Raw genomic sequence first — 13,639 nt, forward strand, 5'->3', positions numbered from 1 at the left:
TTGCTTCCTCCCTTTCCTCCTTCAAGGCTGGTCTCAAAACCTTTCTCTTTGACCGTGCCTTCAGCTCCCCTCTCGACTCTCTTCCCCCTCCTCGCTCCCTCCCTTCCCTCCCCTCACCCTGACCATTTCCCCCCTCCTCGCCCCCTCCCCTCCCCTGACCATTTCCCCCCTGCTCGGGTCATGACCCAACTGTGCAGCGCCTTGGGACGTCCTCCTGACGTGAAAGGCGCTTTATAAATGGAATCTTGTTGTTGTTGTTGTTGTTGAATGTTGCTATGCAAATGTGTTGTTGTTGTTCATTATATGTGTCTGATAGGTGCTGATCTAGGAAGTTATGCTTTGATCCAGAGGCCTGACTGTCCGGTCACCACTACATGCAAATTATACAGGGTGCACTGTAATTCAGTGGTAATGTTCTACAGCCCCTTATGACTTTGTTGCTGACAGTGTGGCTGAAGTAAGTCACAAATTTATGATACTGTATTAATCCTAGAATACTGGAGTTGGGGGCAGCCAACTCTACAGGAATAAATTACAGTATAAAGATAGCCAGTAACCATATCCCCTTATTCAAGTTCTTCCAGTGGATCAATTGTGTAAAGATGCTGTCTCACGTAAAGCCTTGCTACACTGTTTATACAGCTGAACTTGATCTTATCCTCCCCCAATGTCCTCAAAAGGTGCCCTTTGCAGAAGATAATTAATCTAGTAAAGTGACTTTCGCTTCCTTAAACCAGAGATGTTGTGACAAGTTGAAGCTTCCAAGTCCAACCCTTGCTGAATTGGCCAGAGGAGCCACATTTCCTCCTCTGTCTCTCGGTGGGGTAGAATATTAATTTAAGCTTATGTGAGTGATGTGAATGCGTGTGTGGAGGGAATTGCAGATGTCCTTAATTATGTTATTAACCACAGAAAGGGGATTTGGGAATCCTTTTTATTAGTTGAGGTAACCTGAAATTAATTCCCTCTGAACATTGGGACTTGGGACTAACTATTAGTCTTAGCTGACACTTTTAGCAGTTATGGGGACGTGCTGTGTTGTTGGAGGTGCTGCCTTTGTATGAAACATTAAACTGAGGGCTTGTTCAGGTGGACGTTAAAGATCCCATGGCACTATTTGAAAAGAGAAAGGAGTTTATCCGGATGTCCTGACTAACAATCCCTCAAAGAAAATTGTTCATACACTTCACCCCTATTTGTGGGACATTGCTGCACGCTAATTGGCTGTCACGTTTGCCTACAAAATACATGGTTACTACAGTTTACAGTAAATCCTGTGAAGTGCTTTGGGCCGGCCTTCTAGACTCACAAAGGGCTTCACAGAATATACTGTAAAGTGAATTGACCGTATAATTTGTGGGTGAAGCGCAGCAGCCAATTGCTCACAGCAGTGTCCCACAAATAGTCGTGCACTGAAGTGACCAATTTATTATTTTTTTGAAAGAATTATTACCCCGGGAAAAACAATCTGCCAATCAACTGACAGCCAGGTTCCTATGTACTGCTAGGCAAACAGAGGCGTGTGGAGTAAGGAAACTTGACCAACATTTTGTCCTGCTGGGACTCGAACCCAGGTCTCTCGCTTGCGAAGCGAGTGCTCTGACCCCTGAACTACAGGATTCCATATAAATATACAGTTCATATAGCACCTTTCACATGAGGAGGATATCTCAAAGTGCTTGACAAAGCTGAATGGGCATCTGAGCTGGGGGTGAGACATGAGGAGGAGGGGAAAAAATGACCAAAAAGTGCAGTCAAAGCAGTACATTTTAAATAGCTTATTACTGAAGTACTTGATGTCCAGCTGCACCCATAGAAAAAGCACTTGAAGAGGTAACATGGGAGGTTCTGTATTAGGAGAAAGCTACCAACTTGAGGAGAGAGGAAGGGTAAGGGAGGGAAGAGGTATGCAGAAGTGAAATTAAAGCAGCAGATGAATTTCACCTGCTTGGGGATAATGAAACTTAAAAGAAGAGCAGGAAGGAAACTTGAACAGCATCCTCTTTAATTTTCATCCTACATTCCTGTCGATTTGGTCAGGACACACAGCTATTCAACTCACAGATTGGCAGGGATGGCGCTATCTGTGCTTCAAGGTTATTCACTAATGTGTTTAGTGAGTGAGTATTTGATCAAGTACAATCAGGATACTACCTATTTATCTGGAAGATTAAGATAGGGAAGTGCTCAAAATGGACTAGCATTAGAAATAGGAGCAGACTTGAAGAGAGATCAGAATCTGATTTTTAAATCAGATTTTCTTTGGATAAGCAAAATGAAGAGAAAGTAAAATCATCAGCTCTAGAGAAGTTAGCTAGTTGTGTGATAATAACATACATAAAAGCACAGCCTCATCTACTATGCATTGATTTGGCATAAGTAACGTTTCTCACTGTACTTCAAGTGTCACATATTTTTACGAAATAAATGAATTATAAATTCACACAGCTGATCAGGAACCTGAGCTGGGGGGTGGGAGAGCTGAGGAGGAGGTCATGGTTGAAAATATAGGTCTTAAGACAGGCTTTAAAATTAGGGATGGAGGAGGCCAGGCAGAGGAAGTCTGGGAGGGAACTGTAGAGAGCGAGAGCAGAACGGCAAAAGCTTGCCCACTAATGGTAGCTTGGAGAGGGCAGGGGACATAATGCATGTCACTGTTAGCAGAACCCACATTTCTAAAGGAGGGAAAAGCAAAGAAATTGAGAAGCACTCTGTTATCTTAACATTCTTTGTCCCTTGTAAGGTCAATAATTTTGTGCATTTAATTTTTTCTAGTATTTTATTACTGTTATGATGAATATTTATTTCATAATTTAGTTCTTAAAATCCATTAGGAAAATGTTGGCTTCATAACATTTTAGGGTTGGTAGGAGGAGCAGACAGTCATGTTCCAAATAGTGCTGATCCTTAATAATGTATTTAGGCAATATTTTAACTCACTACAGGTTGTAGAAATAAACTATAATAAATATAAAATGTTCTCTCTTTCATTACCGTTCATCAGTAAATCATTATTTTATTTTCTCCTCTTTGGATGCTGCCCATTGACATCCAATTGTTTGTGGGATCAGATGTACAGAATTATTACACGCATCTCTGGCAGTATTCCCATAACTTAAATCAGCAAAGTGGTGCTTACCTGATGCAGGCTAGAAGGAGGAATTAATCAATAATGAAATTAAGGATATTCATTACCAGATACTACAGCAACAACTTGCATTTATATAGTGCCTTTCACGCGGGATAGGGCACCTAAAGGTAGACTTAGTCAATAGGAATACTGTACTTTCTATTAAATGGGTGTTTGTTCCCTGCCAATCTCCCCACCGCCCCTTCCCCCTATGACCACTCCCCTATTTTAAATTTGGGTGTTCTATTCTAAAACTCCTGGGCTGGCTGCATCCTTTTTATCTGTTTTGTTTCATCATTCAATTGGATGTGTTGAAGGGAGGAAAAAAGTTCATTTTAAGTAAACTTTTATTGGAGTTCTGTGGCCAACAATTTCTTACAAATGGGAGCTGGGCAGGAAGAATTGAGTTACTAGTCCCCTACACTTATGCTGCTCCATTCCACTCCCCACCCCACCCCCACCCCCCCATTCTCCTAGTATCATTCTCATCCCTTCATCAGACCTCTCAGAATGCATTGCGTAAATTTCAGCCCAATCGACTAGCAATGCTCCAGGTTGCTCCATGGTCTGTGCAGAGTTGTTCTTATTTGCAATAGCAGTACAGACTGTTGGCCTCAGTGCCATTTGGCTGGGGAAAATTCCCAGTCCTGATGATTCTTACCAGCTTTTACGGAAATGGAATTCTCCCTGGAAAATGCCTTGTTTCTTGTGTATATGAAGCATTTTCAGCACTTGTAGAATTAAAGTTTTAAGTGTGTATTAGCTTGTGGCACAGAACCACATACTCTTATCTGTAAAATGAACCCAGAAAAAGAAAGTAGCCTTATCCTATTCGGGCAGCAACATAATTGTTGTCATGGAAATGCTGAACACTCTTGTTAAAGCTTTCTGCAAGGATAGGTTCTTCACAGATGTTCACAGCTGCAGAATTGATAAACAGCCCGTATTGAATGAAGGACAGCCTAAAATGTGAAAGACATTGTGTTGTGACTCAGTGGTGGTGGAACCGTTCCCAATTAGCTTTTTTCTGTATTGTACTCAACACTGCCTATTTGTACTTTATAAATCCAAGGTCTGCCTTGCTTCAAGTGTCCACTAAAGTGACTGCTTCATTTTTTAATGGGAAGCTCTGAGAGAGTGCTTTTGTCAAACTTGCACTACCATAAGTAGCAACAACATTTTTTAAAAGAGAAGACTTTGAGAGAAAGCAAATTTATTTAAAGTTTAATGAAATGGTTAGTAGAACTAGAACTGAACTTCATTCGAATCAGGTCAGAACAGCTTAAAGGTGAACTGAGAGCAATCTAGTAAGAATGATGCAAGTGGCATAAGGGTCAAACGGAAGACTTTTTAAAAAAAAAAGTTTGAAAATGCATTAATGAGCGTAAAATTTAGAAAAACAAAATTAATTGGGTGAGAGAAAACAATCAAATATATGTGGAAGTTAAAGAATAACACAAGCATTGTTTTACCTATTATAATAGTAATTAATAGTTATGATAATCACATCACTAAGTGTCAAAATGCTTTAAAAGAGAATTGTGAAAAACAAGTTCAATTTAAAATAGCAGCTTTGGATCTGTTTTACTGAAATCTGCCCATTTTGATCTCAGATTTTAACGGCAGCAGAAGAGGTTTGCGAGACCGAGTGCGGTAATAATAATCCTTGCATTTGATATAGCGCTTTTCACGTCTTCTCGACGTCTCAAAGCGCTTCACGGAATATACTGTAAAGTGAATTGACTGTATATTTGTGGATGAATATTTGTGGGGTAATGACAGGAATGACTAAGGTTGGATGATTGTACAGATGGGAAAAACGCTATGTAAAGATGCTATTTAAAAGTGTGTTTTAAAGGCTGAGGTAATAGGAAATTAATGAAGCTCTGAACATTTTTAAAAAAAATATGTGAGATTTCTGAAGATGGGAAATGCAACTCCATTATTTAAGAATGTGTTGGGGGACAAAACAGTAGATCAGTTGATTTGACAGCAGTTATAGGGAGATCTATGAAACAATTCTTAGAGATTAAATAAGGAACAGAATGCCTTGAAAAGCATGGCTTGATAAAGGGCAGCCAACACTGATTCAGCAAAGGGAGGTCATGCCTGACTAACTTGTTGGAGTGTTTTCGAAGATAATATCTGCTATGGTGAGCCAGCAAGATGCTGTGGATGTTTTTTGCTCAGATTTCCAATATGCACTTGAGAATTTTCACATTTTGAGATTATACAACAACTTGCACTTGTATAGTGCCCTCCATGCATCAGAGTGCTTAACAGTGGGGGAGCCTGGGGTAGGGAAGGTGGCCATAAGCACCGTCGAAGAGGAAGTGCTTTCAGGTGGGACTTGAAAAAGGGGAGAGAGGGGGCACGGCGGAGGGATTGAGGGAGAGTGTTCCAGACTTTCAGGGCGTAGTCTGATGGAAGTTGCGAGGGGCGAGCAGGAGGCCAGTGCCAGTCAAGCGGAGGCACCGGGTGGTGGATTGGGGAGTGAGGAGGTTGGAGAGGTAGGGAGGTGCCAAAGAGTGAAGGTATTTGAACACAAATCTGAGGATTTTGAAGTTGATCTGTTTGGTGATGGGGAGCCAGTGGAGCCTGGCCAGAATTGATGAGATGTGGGTATGGAGGTCCGGGTCAGTATGTGGGGGCAGAGTTCTGAATGATCTGGATCTTTTGAATAGTGGAGCTAAGGAGACCAGCGAGGAGTGAGTTTGAGTAATTCAGGCGGAAGGTGACAAACACATGCACAAGGGTTTCAGCTGTATTTGGGGTAAGGTACATTCGGAGGTAGACAATGTGGCGGAGGTGGAAGAAGGCGGTCCGGATGTGGGGGGGAGGAAGGGCAGCTGGGGGTCAAACCGGGCACCTAGATTATGCACTGGTTCAGTGAGTGTGAGGGAGAACCCAGGGAGGTTGAGGAGTTCAGATCTTCAGAAGTGAAGATGTCGACAGGAGCCAAGCAGTATGGCTTTCATCTTGTCTACATTCAGCTGCAAGGCCCTGATGTCTGCCAGACCAGCTGATAGAACATAAGCGGACCTAGAGTTGGTACTGGAGAAGGCAAAGTAAATTTGTGTCATATAGACGTTTATCTCGTGTCTGCGGATGACATTGCCCAGAGAGAGCATATAGATATGGAAAAGAAGAGGGCCAAAGATGGAGCCCTGGGGTACCCCGCAGGTGACCGGGCAGGGGCAGGAGGAGAAACAATTTGCCAAGAATATATCCTGTGGTAAGTTAATGAAGTGGGTGTAAGGAAGAGTGTTGTAAAGGAAATTAGCTGAGACACCCATCCAACTGGGTGGATTCTGAAGAAACTGTGACCGTGAGGTATGGTAATGATAGTCGGGTGGCGGGGCGGGGTGAATGGATGGATGAATGACATGTATTTTTTACTATGTTGAACCATCTCAGAGCGCTTCAAATGTAATTGCTATTAAGTATAGTGATTGATATGAATGACCATTTAATGTGGAGAAATATTTGCTCAGACACTGGTAGACCCCTACCCCCACTTTGTTGATTAGTGTATTGGATAAGTGCAATTTCACTTCATGACTGTTTGCTGTGCACAAAATGAGTCCCCAAAATAAGAATTGCAGAATGGTTTAATCATCATGTATTTATAGCAATCCCCGGGTGTACTCAGCAATAAACTGTCTGCACACCAGTCTAGTACGTCTTCCTGTGTCCTTGCTGTATGTTCAGGACATGGGAGGAGTTTAACCTTTTGCACTCTGACTCTTTTTTGCTTATCACAGAACAGAAATTTATGTGGGTAAGGGGATAGGAGAGGAAATGTTTCCTCATTGTTGCTCTTAAAGCCATTATGGTACACTTCAAAGAGGTTTTGGAAAAAGATGTTTAACCTTGGTAGACCGTTTCATTACAAGACACTTTACTGATACTTTGCTCTTCATTTCACTCAATGAGTGTAGTGTTATTCTAATTTTGCTGTATAGTTATATGGATAAGGTGGACATCAATCAAATTGGATACACATGCTAGGTTAGGGGAATGTACGTTAACGTGTACTAGGATAGAGGAATGTGTGTTACAAAGTGCTAGGATAGCTTAAACCTATTTGATGAATTTTCCCTTCTTCTGGAGTACTGTTCTACAGATGCTGTGCACCCTCCTTATTTATCAACAGCGACAACAACTTGGATTTATATAGCACCTTCCACGTCGGACGGCATCTCAGAGTGCTTCACAATAACAGATCCCGGGACCGAGCCAGGGGGAGGGGGCGGAAGGTGACCAAAGGCGCGGTCAAAAAGGAAGGTCTTCAGCCGAGACCTGAAAATAGGAAGAGTGGGGGCGAGGTGAAGGAGTGAGGAAGAGAGTTCCAGAGCCTCGGGGTGTAGTGGCTGAAAGCCCGGTCGCCAATGGTGGAGCAGAGGATTCGGGGGACAAGGAGGAGGCCAGACCCAGTGTTGCGAAGGCAACGGGCACTGTTGTGAGGAGAGAGGAGGTCAGAGAGGTAGGGGGGTGCAGAGGAGTGTAAGGATTTGAAGACAAGGGTGAGGATCTTGAAGTCAATCCTCTCTGGGACAGGCAGCCAGTGCAGTCTGGCAAGGACGGGGTAATTGGGGAGCGGAGTTCAGTGTGGGTAAGAATGCGGGCGGCAGAGTTTTGGATGACTTGGATTTTATGAATGGTAGTGGAGGGGAGACCGGCGTGGAGGGCATTTGAATAGTCCAGGCGAGAGGTGACAAAAGCATGGACCAGGGTTTCAGCAGCTTTTGGAGGGAGGTGTTGGCGGAGATGGGTGATGCGTTGGAGGTGGAAGAAAGCGATGCTGGTGAGAGACCGGATGTGGGGGAGGAAAGATAATTGTGGATCGAACCTGACGCCCAGGTTGCGTACCGGTTCGGAGAGTTTTAGGGGGAGGTCGGGTAGGTGGAGGAGGTGAGAACCATGAGATTTTAGACGTTGACGAGAACCAAAAGGTATGGCTTCCGTCTTGTCAACGTTCAACTGAAGGAACTTCACCCTCATCCAGCTCCTGATGTCCGTCAGGCAGGCTGACAGAACATCAGGGGACTGGGGGGTTGCAAAGAGAGGTGGAAAAATAGAGTTGGTTGTCATCCACATGCGTGTGGAAGTGTACTCCATGTCTGCGGATGACATCCCCAAGGGGGAGCATATAGATTAGGTCTATCTAGACCAAGTAGCAATTATTTGCATGTGAACCTTGACAATGAGTGTCAACAGGCTATTTGACTGCAGCGGGTAGCACCACAGCCGTCATCTGACATCCTCACACAGGTGGCATTTTCCACTAGGGTATGCTGGATACCAATCAGAAGCAGGAACATTGCTTATTTTACCCCTTCCTACTGATCAATTGTATCTGAACTGCAGCTCGGTTGAGATCAACTATCTCAGTATAGCTTGGGATGTGACCCTGCAAATCTCTAGTCTGTTCTTGATTCTGTGGTGCCTTTACCCATCAGGTTATCCACACCAACAAATTACATTTGTATAGTGCCTTTCACATTGGGAGGCCATCCCGAGGTGCTGGATAGTCAGAGATTTGGACCCGATTGGGGGGAGGTGGGGGAGGTATGGGAAGGAGGATGGCCGAAAGCCCGGTTGAAACTGTATCAGAGATCAAGCTTACAGAATGATCACTTGCTGTTACAGGCTAACCCAGTGTACTCACAAGCTGAAACTACAGTACATTAAGCCCTGGCTAGCTGGACAAATGGGTGGAGGGCTATCCGGTCTAGCTCAGATGCATGTTTTGAAGGAGGCAAGGGAGGGAGCAAGGTGAAGGGAATATGGAGTGGAGTTCCAAAGGGTGGGGGGGGCAAAGAGGCTAAAGGCACGACCACCAATGGTGGAGCGGGCAGAGCGGGATACATGGAGCAGTCCAGAGTTTGCTGAGCGGAGGAAGTGGACAGTTTGATATGGGGTTAGCAGGTCACAGAGATAGGAAGGAGCAGGCGTGGAGGTGAGGACAAGGAATTTGAACTCTTATCCTCTGGTTGATGGGGAGCCACTGAAGTCGGTGAGGATGGGGGTGATGGACTCATGGAGCCTGGTGCGGAAAAGGACATGAACTGCAGAGTTCTGATGATCTTCAGCTTGTGGAGGGAAGAGTTGGGAAGGCTGACAAGCAGGGAGTTGATGTTGTTGAACCCATATGTAATAATAAATGTGCAGATGATCTTTTCGGTTGCCTGAGGGGAGAGGCAGCAGCTGAGTTGGGCAATGTTGCGGAGATGGGTGAAGGCAGAGTGGATCATCGCATGAATTTGGAGTTGCTATCAAAGGAGTTCCTCTGAGAAAATTTAAAGATATGACCTTGTGATGGTTCACCAACCAACCCCTCTCTCAAATTTCTACCTTATTTTCTGAAAGTGATAAACTGTGCTGTATTGCTGTTCTACTAACCTTCTCTAGTGCATTGTGGTATTCATGTTATAAAGAATTTGACTTTAACAATTATCCACAACTGTGTAATTTTAAGGGTATTTTTCATGTACATGTGGCAAGCATGGACATGCAGTCCGGTATGGATACTCTTTGAGCAATGGGATGGGTTTCTGCATGGGTTTCTGTGGAGTCCTGTAGCATAGCGGTTAGAGCACTCGCCTCGCAAGCAAGAGGACCTGTATTTAATTCCTGGAACCTGGTTGTTAGTTGATTGACAGATCGCTTTTCCTGGGGCTAAAATCCCTTCAATAAATAAATAACAATAATTTGGTCACTCAATCCACGAATGTTTGTGGGACACTGCTGTGTGCAATTGGCTGCTGCGTTTCGCCCACAAAATATACACTCAATTCATTTTACACTATATTCTGTGAAGCACTTTGAGACGTCTCGAAGACGTGATAAGGCGCTATATCAGATGCAAGGATTACTATTATGTGTCAGACATCTGTAGAACAATGGGGAAAAAAAGGCCTTTTTTTGTCTTAAAATGTAATGGATTGAGACCAGGTAGAATTTGGGGCTCAGATTGGATAGATTGGCATTGGGATGCTCCATTGTGGCAAGGAGAAAATAAATTTGGTAAAGTACTTATCTCTGTAGACCTTGTCAGTTCAAATCACAGAGGAGAATTTGGTGCTGACTGTGTAGATGTCTGACACAGATTCTCCTGTCCTTTGCTGCGAAGGAGGACGTGTAGCGGCTGCAGACAGCAAATGGAGGAGGCGAGGGAAGAGGCTTCATTGTTCTGCTAGTATAAAAGAGATACTGTAAAGACTGTCGCTCTACTGGTAAGCCATGTGGGAGGTCAGTTGGTAAATGATGCAGAGTTCCACTGAGTCAGCTGTAAAGCATGTAGCATAAATATTCATTGGAACTCTGCCTACCTCTGGGGACTGCCAGAATACCTGATTGATGGTGTGAGGCATTGGAATACAGAGTCAGTATGTGTACTCTTTTTGCAACAGTTTAAGTTTACAGTGAATGCTTTATATGGTTTCGGGGCAGTTTACCATAGTTTGGAGATCAAGTCTGCAGGTTGGGATTGAGTTGCACTTCATATGTCCTTTAGCATCACGTTGTCCAAACCATATTTGCCTCAAGTGGATAAAGTGAAAAGGCATGTTAAATATTCAACAGTATTAATGCTTTCACACATTTTATATTGTCTAAGAAGTGTTGGAATAAAACTGAATAAGAGGGTCTGTAATTGTTGCTTTCATTTAATCTCCCCCCGACCCCACCACCTCCCTTACATCGCTTTAAGGTTAGACACAAGAAACTTGTAGCAAACTTTTTATGTGAGTTTGATGCTGTTTAGTATTAGAAACTGTATCAAAAATCAAGCTTACAGAATGATCACTTGCTGTTACAGGCTAACTGAGTGTTGAAACTACAGTACATTAAACCCCTGCTAGCTGGACCAATGGGTGGAGGGCTGCCCGGTCTGGCTCAGCCCAAATTTTGGATGCCCAGTAAGACAGGGGTTTACTGTATATCAAATGCCAGGGTTGTTATTGTTACTGTATTTGAAATTTTAGAGAACAGAAGTGCCCCTGGGCTGATGTGTGGGGGGAGCTGTCAAGAGTTCTGCACCTGATTGCTATATGGTGACAACTGTTTACTCTCCCCTCACCCCCGTACCTTAATGTGTTTATGTGTGGCCATTGAGGACAGGGCGGCTTGGGTTCTGATACTGTCCGTGACAGAGTCTGCTAAAGCTCGCTGTCTGGCTCACACTCAAAGAATGGCTAATTGCCATAGTCCGTGGTACATTAGCAAATGTCGGCACGTTAGGAAAGAGGAAATTACTATCGTCTTGACTTGACAAAGCTACAGGTTATTTGTATCAGCTCTTGATAACTTGTCACTACGATTTAAATCATCATGCTGTCAATATCCCGGCTGCATTCAATTATGTATTTATACATATGCCTAATTCTCCACTCTGGATAACTCGTCACTGAGCCCTAAAGTATGTCAGTTTCTATTCCCCAACCAAGGCATGCACTGAGGTTGGTTGTGTAGCACCTCATATGGACATCTTACAATGAAGGTCACTGGACAGCAATGGGGAGCAGGAACTCCACATGTTGTTTTCCCCTCTTCCTTAGCCCAGGAATGTTGACAGATGTTGTTTATCAATTGACGCTGTGTCCACGATCAGCACAGAGCAGGGGTCAAAAATAAGAACATGAAGTGTGAAATGAAAGAGAGCTTTTTAGCTTTTCAGCCCTCCACAGCCAGGCAAAGCCCACTGTTTACACAGACCACACAAAACCTAATAATTTCTTGACTTAACTCCAACCTAGTGGCTAAAGTTTTACATATCGTTTTCCAATGCATTGTTTCTAATGTGCCCGCCATTAAATTTACTGTGACCTGAGTCATGGTTATACCCATTCTGATTTAGAATTTATAATCTGGAAGTGGGACCTACGTATCCCTCCGTCACCCAACAACATTCTGAATGGCAACGTCAGTTAAGCTGGCCCTGCCACATTGAATTTCTAACTTGCAGATGGTGGCTTTCACTGATGAGTCTTTTTTACAAAGGAGAATACTAAGTCGCATTATCTCGCTAACCAGCAATTGAAATTTAAACGCTCTGAGACGCCGCCCGGCGTGGAGGGTGCTATATAAATCTAAGTTGTTGTTGTTGAAAGACAGAAGTCCAATCCAACCCTCCTGACTTTTCAACAATCTGGCAGATTTCATGTGATAAATACCAAATATACCGGCAATTGGCTCCACTTTGGAAATTTGGGTTGAATTGAATTGTAACGCTCAGCTATGCTTCTATACATAGACCAGGAAGATTTCTTGATCTGTTAGCTGATCTCAACCAGGACATTAGAGAGAGTACAGATGGCCTCAGTATCTCTAAACTTGAGAACTGGGTCGGCTAATGTGTGAAAACTAGAAGTATGGAGTGAACCAGTGTCTAGGAAACCATACACAAGTATGAAGAGCTTCAGGGAATTAACATATTGACCATCTGCGTAAACATAAAATTCTGATGGCTTGGTTTTATTCCACTTGGGAAAGTGGAATGACTCCAAAATCCATTGCAAACTTGCTTTTATCTGGATTGTTCAAGTATTGTCCAATACTTGTAAGTAATTTGGTTTTTGATCACATATCCCAGGGTACTCATGATGCATTCTGAAGAAATGCATGAATTTCTGTATTCAACGACAAATTGCATCTATCTAGCGCTTTTCAAGTCAGGAGGACATGAGATTCAGAGATTTGTAAATGAAAAGTAGAGCAAGTTGAGGACTGGAATGTTGAACATTATGGTATGTAGTTAGCTGGTCTGGCAGCAGTAACTGTGGCCCACAATTTGTTTTGAATCAACGACTTTGTATTTTATTTTGGAGAGATTACTTATTTAAGGGAGTTGAAGCATGGAGAAAATAAAAACGTCATAGTTGCTATAGCTCTACTGTAATAACAAACACTTTTGATAGCTGTATAATCTTAGCGAATCAAGATGTGCATAAATTATTTTATACGTGCTTTTAAAAAATGTTTTTGTGGTGTGCAGTGGAAGTAAATAGCATTTGATAACTAAATATTTTTCAGCCATTTGGAGCTGTTAGATTGCAACACAAAGGAGTGTGGCAAAATGTATTATTAAGTGTTTGCCATGGCATGGCTAAGACAGCAGTCGGCGTGCACCAATTTGCCATCTTCTGCAGAAGCTATCTGTGCTGACCTGCAGAAGCTATCTGTACTGACCTTAAGGTAGAAAGGAAAAAGCAATAGGCAAGCAACTCTGTCCTCTTGCACCCTTCAATCTCATCCTTTTCCCCCTCCATAAGGTAATGAACCGGTTCTTTTGGGTAGGAAAAGCTTAAAGTGAAATTCATTGCTGTTTGTGTATACTATATTGTACTACAATTGGCCCCTATGCTTGGCATAGTGAGAGGAGGAAAAATTGGCCAAGGTTTCTGCTCCCAAAACTAAGAACTGTGAAGTAGCATTCTAGAAATGAGTGTTATGTGTGTAATTTACTGGGGAAATTATTATTAGCCCTATACTGCAAGTTTTCACAAT

The 13,639-nt window shown here is 43.1% G+C and overlaps 1 protein-coding gene across 2 annotated transcripts in view; it reads left to right on the top strand.

Moving 5' to 3' along the window:
• deptor (DEP domain containing MTOR-interacting protein) overlaps positions 1–13,639 on the top strand; it is a 59,199-nt gene that overhangs the window by 5,488 nt on the left and 40,072 nt on the right. The window lies entirely within an intron of this gene.

This window comes from Callorhinchus milii, unplaced genomic scaffold (assembly GCF_018977255.1).
Source record: "Callorhinchus milii isolate IMCB2004 unplaced genomic scaffold, IMCB_Cmil_1.0 Scaffold2, whole genome shotgun sequence".
NCBI classification, from domain to species: Eukaryota; Metazoa; Chordata; class Chondrichthyes; order Chimaeriformes; family Callorhinchidae; genus Callorhinchus; species Callorhinchus milii.